Below are 14376 nucleotides of genomic sequence, written 5' to 3'. Positions count from 1 at the left end.
ATCCACTCTGATGGTGAATCATCCACAGGCGAGACCAATTCAATGTATCAAGTGCAAGACGGCCGGCTTGGGGGCTGTTTCGATGGCGACGGTATTTCGGACCCCTATGAGCCGCCGAAAAGGGTTGCGACCTTCATGGCCGGTACACAACGAGCGCTCGGTGAGGGAGTCCTGTATTAAGGGGTCCTTTGGCGTCCGGACTATGTAACATGGGCCAGACTAATGGGCTATGAAGATACAAGACAGAAGACTTCTTCCCGTGTCCAGATGGGACTCTCCTTTGCGTGCATGGAAAGCTTGACGTTCGGATCTGTAGATTCCTTCATTTGTAAACCAACTCTGTACAACCCTAGGCCCCTCCGGTGTCTATATAAACTGGAGGGTTTAGTCCGTAGAGGCAATCATAATCATACAGGCTAGACTTCTAGGATTTAGCTACAACGATCTCGTGGTAGATCAACTCTTGTAATCTTCATACTCATCAATATCAATCAAGAAGGACGTAGGGTATTACCTCCATCAAGACTGCCCGAACCAGGGTAAACATCGTGTCCCTTGTCTCTTGTTACCATCGATCCTAGACGCACAGTTTGGGACCCCCTACCAGAGATCCGTCGGTTTTGACACCGACATTGGCTCTTTCATTGAGAGATCTGTTGTGTCGTCACCTGAAGGTTCGATGGCTCCATCAATCGTCTACAACAATGCTTGCCCTAAGGGAGGTTTTCCTCCCCGGTCAGTTCTTTGTGTTTGGCAGCTTCGCACTACGGGCCAATTTGCTTGGCCATCTAGAACAGATGGACAGCTACGCCCCAGGTCACCATATCAGTTTTGGAAACTTGGATTATGTCGCTGACATCCGAGGAGACTTGATCTTCCGTGGATTCACGACCCCAACCTCCGCTCTGGCCTTAGAGCCGGAGCGCATTGCTAGGTCCGAAGACGGGGTCTCTAAACCCGCTGGACTATCAATGGCCACTAGGCCCAGTACGGGAGAACCGGAGGAAGCAGTGTCACTGGCAACCATCACAAAGCTGGACTCTTCCCAAGACACTGGCTCCGAACTCTCGGAGTCAGCATCGTGTGGGATCGGCCGAGGAATCCCCTTCCCGCCGTACTCCACGGATTCTCTTCTCCCTAGACAAACCTCGCCTTTAAGCGAGGCTCTGGACTTGATGCGATCCCTCATCATTACAGAGGAGCAATGTCTGAACCATGCCCATCCCGGACTAGGGGCTGAGTGCACGGAATTTCATGTCCCACCCACCACCACTTCATCGCCATTGTCCAGGACTTAACTAACATGCTCGGTTACGGCTCTCAAGACATCGACGGTATGGACGACGATGCCGGAGAAGAGCAAGCCCAAAACCTGTTGTTTACCGGACGCTGGACGACCACCTCTTCATATGATGTGTACATGGTGGATACACCTAAGGAGGGTGACAGCGATAACAAGAAAAATCCAGTAGAGGATAAACCTCCCGAGATACAACCAAAACACCGATGGCGTCGCTCTAAATCACGCCACAGCAAAGACAGCAATACCAGCATGATAGACGACAATACTCCGGACAAGGCCGAAGACCAAGAAAACCCCGTCGAGCCAACCTCCAAACAGGACGATCGGGAAGATGGGAAGTTAGCCCTAACGAACTGGCCGCAAACGAAGACTCGGAGGACAGTAATTACCTTCCACTCTCCGAGGATGAGGTGAGCCTTGGCGATGAAGACTTTATCGTGCCCGAGGAACCTCTCGAGCAGGAGCGCTTTAAGCAACGACTAATAGCCACTGCAAGGAGCCTGAAAAACAAACAACAGCAGCTTCAAGCCGATCAAGATCTACTCAACCACAGATGGACTAATGTCCTGGCAACCGAGGAATTTGGCCTTGTGCGCCCAACCAAAAGTTACCTGAAGCGTAAACTGCTACCTCAATTCAACGACGAGTCACATGAGCCCGTACTAGCAGCACATAATGCGGCTGACCGACCACCACGTGACCGGGACAAAACGGCAACTCAAGCCGAACACCGGCCCATACTATCTCGCCGTAAAGGTAGAGACACAACATTTCGGGGATACACATATGACCTGCGACAAGACCTGAAGAATAAAGCAGGTCCGGCCAGATCAATCTATGGATCGCGGGGGCATGCCCCAACGCGCGACGACAGCTATCAAGACGAACATGACAAGCACAATCACGTCTGGGCCGAAAATCACAAACGGACTCCATCCGAACTATGTCGCGATCTGGCCCGATATAGAGGCACCGCACACCCCATCTGCTTCACTGATGAGGTAATGGAACATGAAGAAGGGTTCATACCCATGAATATAGAAACATACGATGGAACAAAAGATCCCGCTGTATGGATTGAAGACTTTCTTCTCCATATTCATATGGCCCGCGGTGATGATCTTCATGCCATCAAATACCTCCCCCTAAAACTCAAGGAAGCAGCTCGACACTGGTTGAATAGCCTTCCTGAAAACTCTATTGGCAGCTAGGAGGACCTGGAAGACGCCTTCCGCGACAACTTCCACGACACATACGTCAGACCTCTGGATGCCGATGACTTAAGTCACATAGTTCAACAGCCCGGAGAGTCATCCAGGAAATTCTGGACCAGATTCTTAACTGAAAAGAACCAGATCGTCGACTACCCAGACGCCGAAGCCCTAGCGGCCTTCAAGCACAGCATCCGTGACGAATGGCTCGCCCGACACCTCGGCCAAGAAAAGCCGAAGTCCATGGAGGCCCTCACAGCACTTATGACCCAATTTTGTGCGGGCGAAGATAGTTGTCTAGCCCGTAGCAATCATAATGCAAGCAAACCTGGCACCTCCGAAGCAAAGAATAACAACGGCAAGCCTCGACGCAATAGGCATAAGCGTCAAAACAATGGTGACAATACCAATGACACGGCGGACAATGCCGGATTCAGTGGCTCCAAGTCTGGTCAGTGGAGGAAGCCATATAAAAGAAACAATTCAGGCTCTTCCAGCCTAGACCGCATACTCGATCGTCCATGTCAGATCCACGACACCCCTGATAAACCAGCCAACCATACCCACCAGAGTTGTTGGGTCTTCAAACAGGCCGGCAAGTTAAATGCCGAAGACAAGGAGAAGGGGTCGCAAAGCGAGAATGACGACAAGGAGCCCCGTCTGCCGAACACGGGGGGACAGAAGAAGTCCCCCCCAGGTTAAAACAGTGAACATGATATACGTTACCCATATCCCCAAGAGGGAGCGCAAACGTGCGCTCAAGGGCGTCTATGCGATAGAGCCAGTCGCCCCAAAATTCAACCCATGGACGTCCTGCCCAATCACTTTCGATCACAGGGACCATCCGACCAGTATCCGTCATGGCGGTTCAGCCGCACTGGTCCTTGACCCAATTATTGATGGATTCCACCTCACAGGAGTCCTCATGGATGGCGGCAGCAGCCTCAACCTACTCTATCAGGATACAGTCTGCAAAATGGGCATCGATCCATCAAGGATCAAGCCCACAAAAACTACCTTTAAAGGAGTAATACCAGGTGTAGAGGCCCGCTGCACGGGTTCAATCACACTGGAAGTTGTCTTCTAATCCCTGGACAACTTCCGAAGCAAAGAATTGATCTTCGACATCGTCCCCTTCTGAAGTGGCTATCACACACAACTTGGATGAATTGCATTTGCCCGATTCAATGTGGTTCCACACTATGCTTATATCAAACTTAAGATGTCCGGACCACGCGGTGTCATAGCAGTCAATGGAAACACGGAGCGCTCCCTCCATACCGAGGAGCACACCGCGGCCCTAGCAGCAGAAGTACAGAGCAGCCTTATCAAGCAGAACCTGAACTCGATGGCCAAGCTCCCAGACACTGTCAAACGAGGCCGGACTACTCTGCAGCTGGACAGTCCAGCCCGTCAGGAGCTCGACTAGCAATTCGGCCTCCATCTCAGTCCTGACCAAATGGCAGCGTACATACCGCGCGTACATAACTACGCACTCAAAATACCATGGGCATAGATGGAGGCGTAACTTGATTGTGGTCCATCATATGGCTCTCACACATACTTTTCCTTTTTATTTTTACCATATTTTGGTCTCTTACCTACAGGCCCCTCTCGACGGCCTGATGATCGGTCCTTTCGAAGGATAGATATACCAAGGCGGCATGTAGTACATATGTGTGGGGGATTCTCTAGATGTTCGTCTTGACGATCATTCTACCTGTTTTCAGGGCCTGCACGCAGCTCCCATTTGGTCTTGGCATGGTAAATAACCCTGTTGCTTATCACACTATTTGTGCAAATACGCTTCGACATATTAACCAGATTATAATGGAAACAGTTTGTGGACCAGTTTATGTGGCACTAGCTTGCTACTTCATTTTATTTCACTATTCTTTGCACCCGTACACTTTGGTACGCTTTAATTCGCCAGCGGATTCATTGCGCTCCATACTACAGCAACAAGTCCGAACACTTCTATAGTATAGTTCGGCCCCCGAATTTAGCATTATATATATCGGCTCTGAATCATGTCTTTGGTCAATAGTTGGGTTTCCCGGCTCAAGTGCTTACTACCTTACATTCCGCTCTATCGGCTAATGTAGTAAAGGGAGAACTACTGCGATTGTGTCCTGGTTTATCCGGATGAGCACTTCAGTAGAGAAAGCCTAAAACTGATTGTCATGATGCGGCGTGAGCCGGTCAGCTCTATGGAGGTTAAAGTCTCTTGCGATTTTTTCCGCATTATGTGATGGATCGGCCTTCACATGATAAGGTGTCTATAGCACCCTAGTCCGGACTAACGAATACTAGGGGTTGCGCCTACATTTCTATTATCAAACTCCTATGGCTAAGTGAGGGTTATAAAGCCACATAGTCCGATTGCCTAGTTCACTGCGCTAAACACCTCCTTTAAGGACCAAAATTTTGTATCAAGAGTGTTTAGGTTTCAACACGAACACCCCCGTACTACCTACGTGGGGGCTGAAGCCGACGAATGGCCAACTCTCAGATTTAATAAAACGGTCGCACAGGAGGTAAAACTCCAAAATAAACAGCAAGCATTATATTACATATTAGTCTTGTTTTCATCATACAGGGCGGGATAACATGAAGATATTCATTCAAAGATAATTTCTTTTGAACACTGGCCCTCTATAATGCGAGATCCCTCCAGAACATCCTCAAAATACCGCTCGGGCGTACCGTGCTCCTTGCCCGTGGGCGGTCCCTTGGTTGCGAGCTTGACAATGTCCATCTTCGCCCACTGCACCTGACATGGGCAACGGCCATTCGCACGCCTTCGATGCAGACCGACCGCTTGATGGCGTCAAGCTGAGGGCAGGCATTGACTAGCTGCTTTACGAGTCCGAAGTAGCTGATGGGTAGGGCGTCAGCAGGCCATAGGAGGATTATCAAATCCTTCATGGCCAGTTCGTACGCCCTATGCAGTTCAGTCAGCTGCTTCAACTGATCGTTAAAGGGCAACGAATGTTCTGGCACAAGGTATTGCAACCAGAACAGCTTCTCTATTGAGCTCCCCTCTTCAGCTCGGAAGAACTCCGGAGCATCGGCAACACTGCGCGGCAGATCCATAAACGCCCATAGAGAACTCCAAATCCGGGTCAGTAAGAGGAAACTTTTCTTCACATTCTTGCTCTACATAAAAAAGGACTTACCCGCCGCGATTTTTCTGGCCTGCTGGATTTCCTAGAGGGCGCCCTGGGCTTCAATCCGGGCATCGTGTGTGCTTTGGCGGGCCTTGGCAAGTTCAGACTCTTGATCCGCAATATTGCGCTCCAAGGACTCTAATTTCTGCATGGCGTCTTGGAGCTCCTGCTGGACCTCACCAACCCTGGCCTCGTGTTTCTCGTGAGCAGCTTGTTCCTTTGCCACTCTCTCCTGGGCTTCGGCCGGCGCCTTCTTGAGGGCCTCCACCTCGGTCGCTGCTCCTACAAAATATCTTGGCACTATGGTCAAGACAAATCATTCATCCTTTCTGAACCTACACAAGGTAATTTCATACCTTGATGGTCCTCTAGCTATTTTTTCACACGACCGAGCTCTTCCTCGGTCCGCTCAAGACTCTGCTTCTGCCCAGAGACCTTAGCAGCCTGAGAGGTCGCATCCAGCAAAGATGCTTGCTTATTCACATAGACACATATGGTTAGTCTCCTGCGAAAATCATTTGATCCTCTATCCGACTTTTCTTTTCAAACACCGGATAGTGTCTCAGGGGCTAATGTCTATACTATGGCATTCCTTTTGCATAAGTTGCATTTCATACCTCAAAGCCGGTTAGAAGGCTTGTTCGGGCTTCGGTCAGTCTGCTCTTTGCAGACTGAATCCTCTCAACCACCATACCCATGAGGGTACGGTGTTCCTCAACAATGGAAGCACTTCGCAGTGCTTCCAGTAGAGTATCTGGTGCCTCTGGATGGACAAAGGTCATCAGTGGAATCGGTGCACCTCCTTCTTTTGAAGGAGGCTGCTTGTTGGATTCCTAAGCCGTATGGGTCTCCGGAATTGTATTTGGCTAGGGACCAGATTAGATATGGCCCCCATCACAAGTCTCCATGGGGATTTTCTCCCCCATGTGTCCGGTGGCCGAGGGTTCACCCTCTGGTGCCACCCTGATAGCCTCCTGCGTCTCTCCCAAGCCTGGGGAGGTCCTTCGGGACAACACTTCGGTGTTATCCATAGCCTTGGGAGAAGAGGCCGCCGGAAGGGACCCGCTGTCCATCACCTTCGGATCCAGCGAATTCCTCGAAGATGAGGATTGGTCGAGGTCGGAACGAGCTGGATTGGAGCGCATGATTCAACATGTTAAAACCATGAAGTAAAGGAGCTAGATATGTGTGTGCTTCTTTGACTACTTACGACTCGGCCAGGGGCTTATTCCTGGGACGCCACTCGGAGCTGCTGTCGATGTCCCATGCGGAGTTGTCCGCGAGGGTAACCTTCCCCTTCTTGGACGCCTCTGCCTCCAGATGCATGGAGGCCGCCCTTTTCTTCATTCCCCCCTCTGAGGGATAGTTGCTTTCCTTCTCCTCCCCGTTGTCGTCCTCGGTGTGGGAGGAGTGGGTCTTGGCGTCTTCGGACGCCACGTCCGAAGTGCCCTTACGACGGAGACCACTGCTGGTCTCCTTGTCCTTCTTCTTGGCCTTCTTCTCCAGAGCTTGGTAGGGCACTAGAACCAGCATCTTTGTAAGAAGAGGGATTGCTGGGTCTTCGGGCAGCGGAGCCGGACACTGGATCTGCTCTGCCTTCTTTGTCCAGCCCTAAAAAATGAATGGGGAAGCTTAGGCGTCTTCCTTGAGTATGCAAGTAAAGGATACACCTTGAAATACCAAAAACTTACCGAACTAGCAGGATGGGCCAGGTCATGCCCGTGGTCCTCGGTCGTCGCCGACCATGTATCATTGGCCTTAAAAAGCACATTTTAGATGTCTTCATGTGTAGTGCCGAAGAACTGTTGCAAGGTCTGGTGCTTGGCCGGATTGAACTCCCACAAATGGCAAGTCCGGCATTGGCACGGAAGGATCCAGCGAGCAAGCATCACCTGGATCACGTTGACAAGCTTGATGTTCTTGTCCACCATGCTCTTGATGCGCGTCTGGAGTGCTGTCAGCTCGTCCGACAAAGACCAGTCCAGGCCCTTCTCTAGACAAGAGGTGAGCCGCATCAGGGCGCCAAACTAGAATTCGGGAGCCGTGACCCAGGTGGTGTTGCCAATCTCTATGACGTAGAGCCATTGTTGTTGCCACCCTTTGACGGTCTCCATGAAGGTATCTTTGGGCCATGTGACATTGGGCAGCTTGCTCACCATGGCGCCTCCGCACTCTACATGTTGACCACCCACCACCTTTGACTTCACATTGAATATCTTTAACCACAATCCAAAGTGGGGTGGGATGTGGAGGAAGGCCTCGCACATGACAATGAATGCCGAGATGTTGAGGAAGGAATTGGGGACCAGATCGTGGAAATCCAGCTCGTAGTAGAACATGAGTCTGCAGACGAATGGGTGGAGAGGGAATCCCAATCCACATACGAAGTGGGGGATAAATACCACCTTCTCATGGGGCTCTGGGTGGGGATGAGCTGCCCTGTTGCTGGATGCCGGTGGGCGATTTCCTTGGCTAAGTACCCGGCCTCCCGAAGCTTGGTGATGTCCTTCTCCTTGGTGGAGGAAACCATCCACTTGCCCTGTGCTCAAGATTCGGACATGGCAGGAGTGCTTTTCTGAGGTCGAAAGGATGGAGGCTTGGGCACTCGAGCTCGACAATGGATGGGCAGAGAGAAGGAATGCGTGGGTGGAAGAGGTGAATCCTTATCCCTTTATAAAGGCAGTCAATATCAAGCGCCTCCCCACTCGCCTTAAAACTCACCTATTCCCTATGGGTCGTGCAGGCGGTGCGGTTGCATTACCCACGCCCGTATTGATGAGAATCCCGCAATAAGGGGACACGATCTCTGCTTGACAAAACGTGCCAATAAAACCACATCTTGAAACATGGAGCGGGAGGCTAAAAAATGATTCGAAATAATAACCGGGTAGTGATGTGATGTCACGCTACAAAAGCTGTCAGTGGATCGGATTCATAAAATACTATACTCTCTACGTGTGTGTGTGTGGTACTCGTTTTGCAGAGCCGGACACGTTTTCTGTGTTCGAAAGTTGTTTTGCAGTATTCTGAGGAGGAACCCGCCTTGCAATGCCAAAGACAATCTGCGCGCCGAACACATCGTCATTGAAGCCTGGTTCAGGGGCTACTGAGGGAATCCTGGATTAAGGGGTCCTCGGGCGTCCGGACTATGTAACATGGGCCAGACTAATGGGCTATGAAGATACAAGACAGAAGACTTCTTCCCGTGTCCGTATGGGACTCTCCTTTGCGTGGATGGCAAGCTTGGCGTTTGGATATGTAGATTCCTTCCTTTGTAAACCGACTCTGTACAACCCTAGGTCCCTTCGGTGTTTATATAAACCGGAGGGTTTAGTCTGTAGAGGCAATCATAATCATACAGGCTAGACTTCTAGGGTTTAGCTACAACGATCTCATGGTAGATCAACTCTTGTAATCTTCATACTCATCAATATCAATCAAGCAGGATGTAGGGTATTACCTCCATCAAGAGGGCCCAAACCTGGGTAAACATCGTGTCCCCTGTCTCATGTTACCATCGATCCTAGATGCACAGTTCGGGACCCCCTACCCGAGAGCCTCCGTTTTTGACACCGACACTCGGCACCTTGACCGCCGCGGCTATGACCTCTAGCTCGACGGCTGCGGCAACGGCTGGTGCTAGCGGCTCTGCGTGCCCGCCGGCTCAAGTTCTGACGGGGTGTTGGAGGCGTTGGCGACATTCATGGGGATAGAAGTGAACCCGAAGACTCAGGAACAGCATAAGGTGGATGTTGTGAAGTTACGAGATGAGATAGCTCATGCCAAGGAACAACTGGCGGCTGAGAACACTAGGATGGCCACGAAGCGAGCTGCTTTGGATGCACAGGCACAACGGATTCAGGAAGATTCTCTACGGCTCACCTTGGATTAAAACACATCCAACGAGGTCATGAGAAGGAGACACCAGAGTCATTTACCTCTAGAGTATGATGCGAGAAACCTTTTCAACACACCGGGGGTAGGGACAAGTTGAGGGAGTCCTGGACTAAGGGGTCCTAGGGCGTCCGGCCTATTGGACATGGGCTGGACTACTGGACCATGAAGATACAAGATAGAAGACTTTCTCCCGTGTTCGGATAGGACTCTCCTTTGCGTGGATGGCAAGCTAGGCGGCCGGATGTACTATTTCCTTTCTATGTATCCGACTTTGTACAACCCTAGTTCCCGCCGGTGTCTATATAAATCGGAGGGTTTAGTCCGTAGGGAAAATCATAATCAGATAGGCTAGACTTCTAGGGTTTTAGCCATTACGATCTCGTGGTAGATCCACTCTTGTAACCCCCATACTCATCAATATTAATCTAGCAGGACGTAGGGTTTTACCTCCACCGAGAGGGCCCGAACCTGGGTAAACATTGTGTTCCCTGTCTCCTGTTACCATCAACCTTAGACGCACAGTTCGGGACCCCGTACTCTAGATCTGCCGGTTTTGACACCGACATTGGTGCTTTCATTAGCGTTCCACTATGAAGTCGAAGTCAGGGTTGATGGCTCGCCTTGTGATCAAGGACAACATCACCGCTGATGGAGCCCTAGCCTCAGGCGAAACCCTTTGGTTGGGTGGCTTTATCATGACCGCCCGTTCGGCCGGTGAGCCAACGATGACTTCTCGGGTCATCGAAAATTGCCTCCAAATTGACTCCGAATACTCCAAACTGATGGATCCAACGGAATTATCGTCCTTGAATGAACTCCTAGTTCGCCTCGCCGCCTTGGGGGTCACTACACACTATGGTCGGATTGGGCTTAAACCCGATCAGAGAGAAATCAAATCTTCATCGATCACCCATCAGATAGCGGTAGTGCAGGAGAAAAACAACAACCCTCCCTCTATACTAAGGATGAACTATGTTCGGATCTCCGAGCTCGAAGAGCTAGATACCTATCCACGGAATGACATGCCTTGTCCTCCGAACTTGGAATCAGACGGTAGACCTAAAAAATTGGTCAATCTCCCAGAGCCCGAACTATTATGCTCGGAAATTTCTCAAACTCCGGATCCCAAATTGGGTCAGGGTTCGGATTTAAATCCACCCACCCACCCACATATACGTGATCTCACATACCTACGGCAGCAGTCTCAGGAAACAGCCCATCACTTTTGGGCCAGATTCCTCCTTGTCAAGAACAAGATCAAAGATTGTCGCGATGAAGACGCGATATCAATATTCCGCAGTAATTGTACAGATGAAGGAATCTTCAACGCTATCAACCGCCGTCATGTATTACACTTCGCCGATTTGGCAACCATAGTACAGAAGTACTGCGCAATGGGAACCGCCAGCTCCCACTCAACCTTTCGTCCATACAAAAAGGATGCACCCTCACAGGACACCCGACACAACAGTAAAGAAATCAAAACCCATTACGGGGCGTGGAACCGTTCTGGAGGGATGGCTTGATAGGCCGTGTAAAATACACACAACACCAGATACCATACCTACCCACAGCCTTATAGCATGTTGGGTACTCCGGCAAGTGGCCAAGAGTGGCGAGGATATGCTCACTAAAAATACCTCAGAACAACCCCCCCCCCCCAGAACACGACGACCGCAGAGTATTGACAGTCTTCGAGACTTTCACTTCAAACAATCGGCGCAAAAGGGCACTCTGCGACCTAGCCGAAGTTTGTCAAGTCGCAACAGTAAATCCTTGGAACGACATGGACATAACTTTCAACGCCGGTGACGAACTAAAAACCCGGTCAGTCCGGGCACCAGCCACCTTGGTCCTCCTTCCAATTGTGGACGGCTTTCGACTCACCAAAGTGCTCATGGACGGCTGCAGCGGGATAAACGTCATCTACGAGGATACACTCAATAAAATGGAAATAGACAAGAGTCGTATCTAGCAAAGTAGCATGACCTTCCCAGGAATTATTCCCAGTCGGGAGGCACGATGTGTTGGAAAAAACACACTTGACATGGTATTCAGCATGCCGGAGACTTATCGGTCCGAAGACATAACCTTACAAGTGGCAGCTTTCAACAGTGGATACCACGCCCTGTTGGGGCGAGATGCATTCACAAGCTTTAAAGCCATACCTCATTACGGGTATATGAAGCTCAAAATGGCCGGGCCCAATGGTGTTATCACTCTCGCTAGTAATCCGGATATAGCCCTCCGTGCTGAAAACAAAACAGCCTCCCTGGCCCTCGAGGCATTCTCTGAGGCCCTTGCGGCTAAAGAGTTAACTGTGCTGCGCTCAATGGTGGATAGGGATGACGTAATCCTCGACAAGTGCTCTAAATCCACCTCCTTCAAACCATCAGATGAAATAGTCAAATTTCAAGTCCACTCGATGGACCCAAAGAAAACAACCTCCATCAGTGCACGGCTGGACCCAATGGTGGACACCGCACTACGAGCGTTCCTACGTGAGAACTGGGACATATTCTCCAGGCACCCTTCTAATATGCCAGGAATCCCACGCAGGTTGGCTGAGCACAGGCTCAATATATTGAACGGATACAAGCCAGTTATGCAAACATTGCGGCGCTTTTCTGAACCCAAACGACAAGCTATGGGGGAGGAGCTAGCCAAGCTAAGTGAGGCCGGATTCATCCGAGAAATAAAACATCCGGACTGGCTAGCAAATCTGGTGATGGTGCCAAAGAATGATAAATCTTGGCGCTTGTGTGTCGATTTCAAAGACCTCAACAAAGCTTGCCCTAAGGATCCATCCCCCCTCCCCCGCATCGATCAAATTATTGATGCCACTGCAGGACATGACTCATTGTGTTTCCTCAACGCGTATTCCGGATACCATCAAATTAAAATGAAGGAATCCAACCAAGCCACAACGACATTTATTACCCCATACAGGGCTTTCTGCTTCAACACTATGCCCTTTGGGCTCAAAAACGCCGGTGCTACCTACCAACGCATGATTCAGACATGCCGGGATAAACAAATCAACAAGACAGTTGAAGCATATGTGGACGACGTCGTCATCAAGACTAAGCGCGTCGAGTCATTAATAGACGACTTACGTCTCACATTCGACAATCTCTGGACATATGACATTAAGCTCAATCTGGAAAAATGTGTTTTCGGTGTCCCCTCTGGAAAACTACTGGGCTTCATTGTTTCCAGTATAGGAATCGAGGCAAATCCAGCCAAAATCCGAGCTTTATCACAATTGGGTACACCAACAGACCTTAAACATGTCCAAAAACTAGCTGGATGCATGGCACCTATAAGCCGCTTTATCTCTAGACTAGGAGAAAAAGCATTGCCACTTTATCGACTTCTCCAACGCATCGATCACTTCGAGTGGACAGATGCAGCAACAACTGGATTGGAAGAAATAAAGGCTCTTCTAGCAAGCAACCCAATCCTAGCCGCGCCAAGCGTCAGCGAACCAATGTTATTATACAGATCTGCAACACACCAGGTGGTGAGCGCAGTACTCATTGTCAAACGAGAGGAGGACGGACACAAATTCCCGCTCCATAAGCCGGTATACTACATATCCACTGTCCTAACTCCATGCAAATCCCGTTACCCTCATTATTAAAAGATAGCATACGCGGTCTTCATGGCATCTCGGAAGCTATGACACTATTTCCAAGAGTGCTCGATCATAGTGGCTTCTGAAGTTCCACTGAACGACATAATAAACAATCGCGACGCCATGGGCCAGATAACCAAGTGGGACATTGAGCTCCTTCCATTCGATATAACATATAAGCCACGTCGGGCCATCAAATCCCAAGTACTGGCAGACTTCGTCGCAGAATGGACAGAAGCCGAACTCCCTAAAGAGTACTACACCTATTCCAACTGGGTCATGCACTTCGATGCTTCCAAAATGCTGGCAGGCTTCGGGGCGGGCATTGTCTGAACATCCCCCACTGGAGATATAGTTCAGTACGTACTCCAAATATTATACACAGACTCCAACAATGCAGCCGAATACAAGGACTTATTCCATGGTCTTTGGATGGCTGTCTCCATGGGCATACAACGCCTGGAATTGCGCGGGGACTCGAACCTTGTGATATCTCAAATAAATGGAGATTTCGATGCCAAGGATCCGAAGATGGTGGCTTACCATAACACCGTTCTCAAAATGTGGGCTCGGTTCGAGGGGCTCAAGTTTCCCAATGTGGCTTGAGAAAGTAATCAAGCGGCAGATGTCCTTGCTCGCATCGGCACCAAGCGCGACCCCGTCCCACCTAACATCTTTTTGGAAAGGCTTTTCAAGCCATCCATGGTGTGGCAAGGGGAAAACGGCAACGTCAGTCCGGATTCGACCATAACGCCAGATTCCAAACATACCGATATCATCGGAGGCTCAGCCACCGAAATAACATCGTCGACCCATCTTATCATGGCAGTCATTGCCCCATGGATGGAGGAAACCATGCACTTGCCATGCGCTCCAGATCCGGACATGGCTGGAGTGCTTTTCTGAGGTGAAAAGGATGGAGGCTTGGGCGCTGGAGCTCGAGAATGGATGGGCAGAGAAAAGGAAGGCATGGGTGAAAAAGGTGAATCCTTATCCCTTTATAAAGGCAGTCAATATCAAGTGCCTCCCCACTCACCTTAAAACTCGCCTATTCCCCAAGGGTCGTGCAGGCGGCGCGGTTGGATTACCCACGCCCGTATTGATGAGAATCCCGCAATAAGGGGACACGATCTCTGCTTTGACAAAACATGCCAATAA

Source organism: Triticum urartu, chromosome 2A, assembly GCF_056163025.1.
Source record: "Triticum urartu cultivar PI428250 chromosome 2A, HENAU_Tu73, whole genome shotgun sequence".
NCBI lineage: Eukaryota > Viridiplantae > Streptophyta > Magnoliopsida > Poales > Poaceae > Triticum > Triticum urartu.
Note: the sequence above shows the minus strand (reverse complement) of the source record.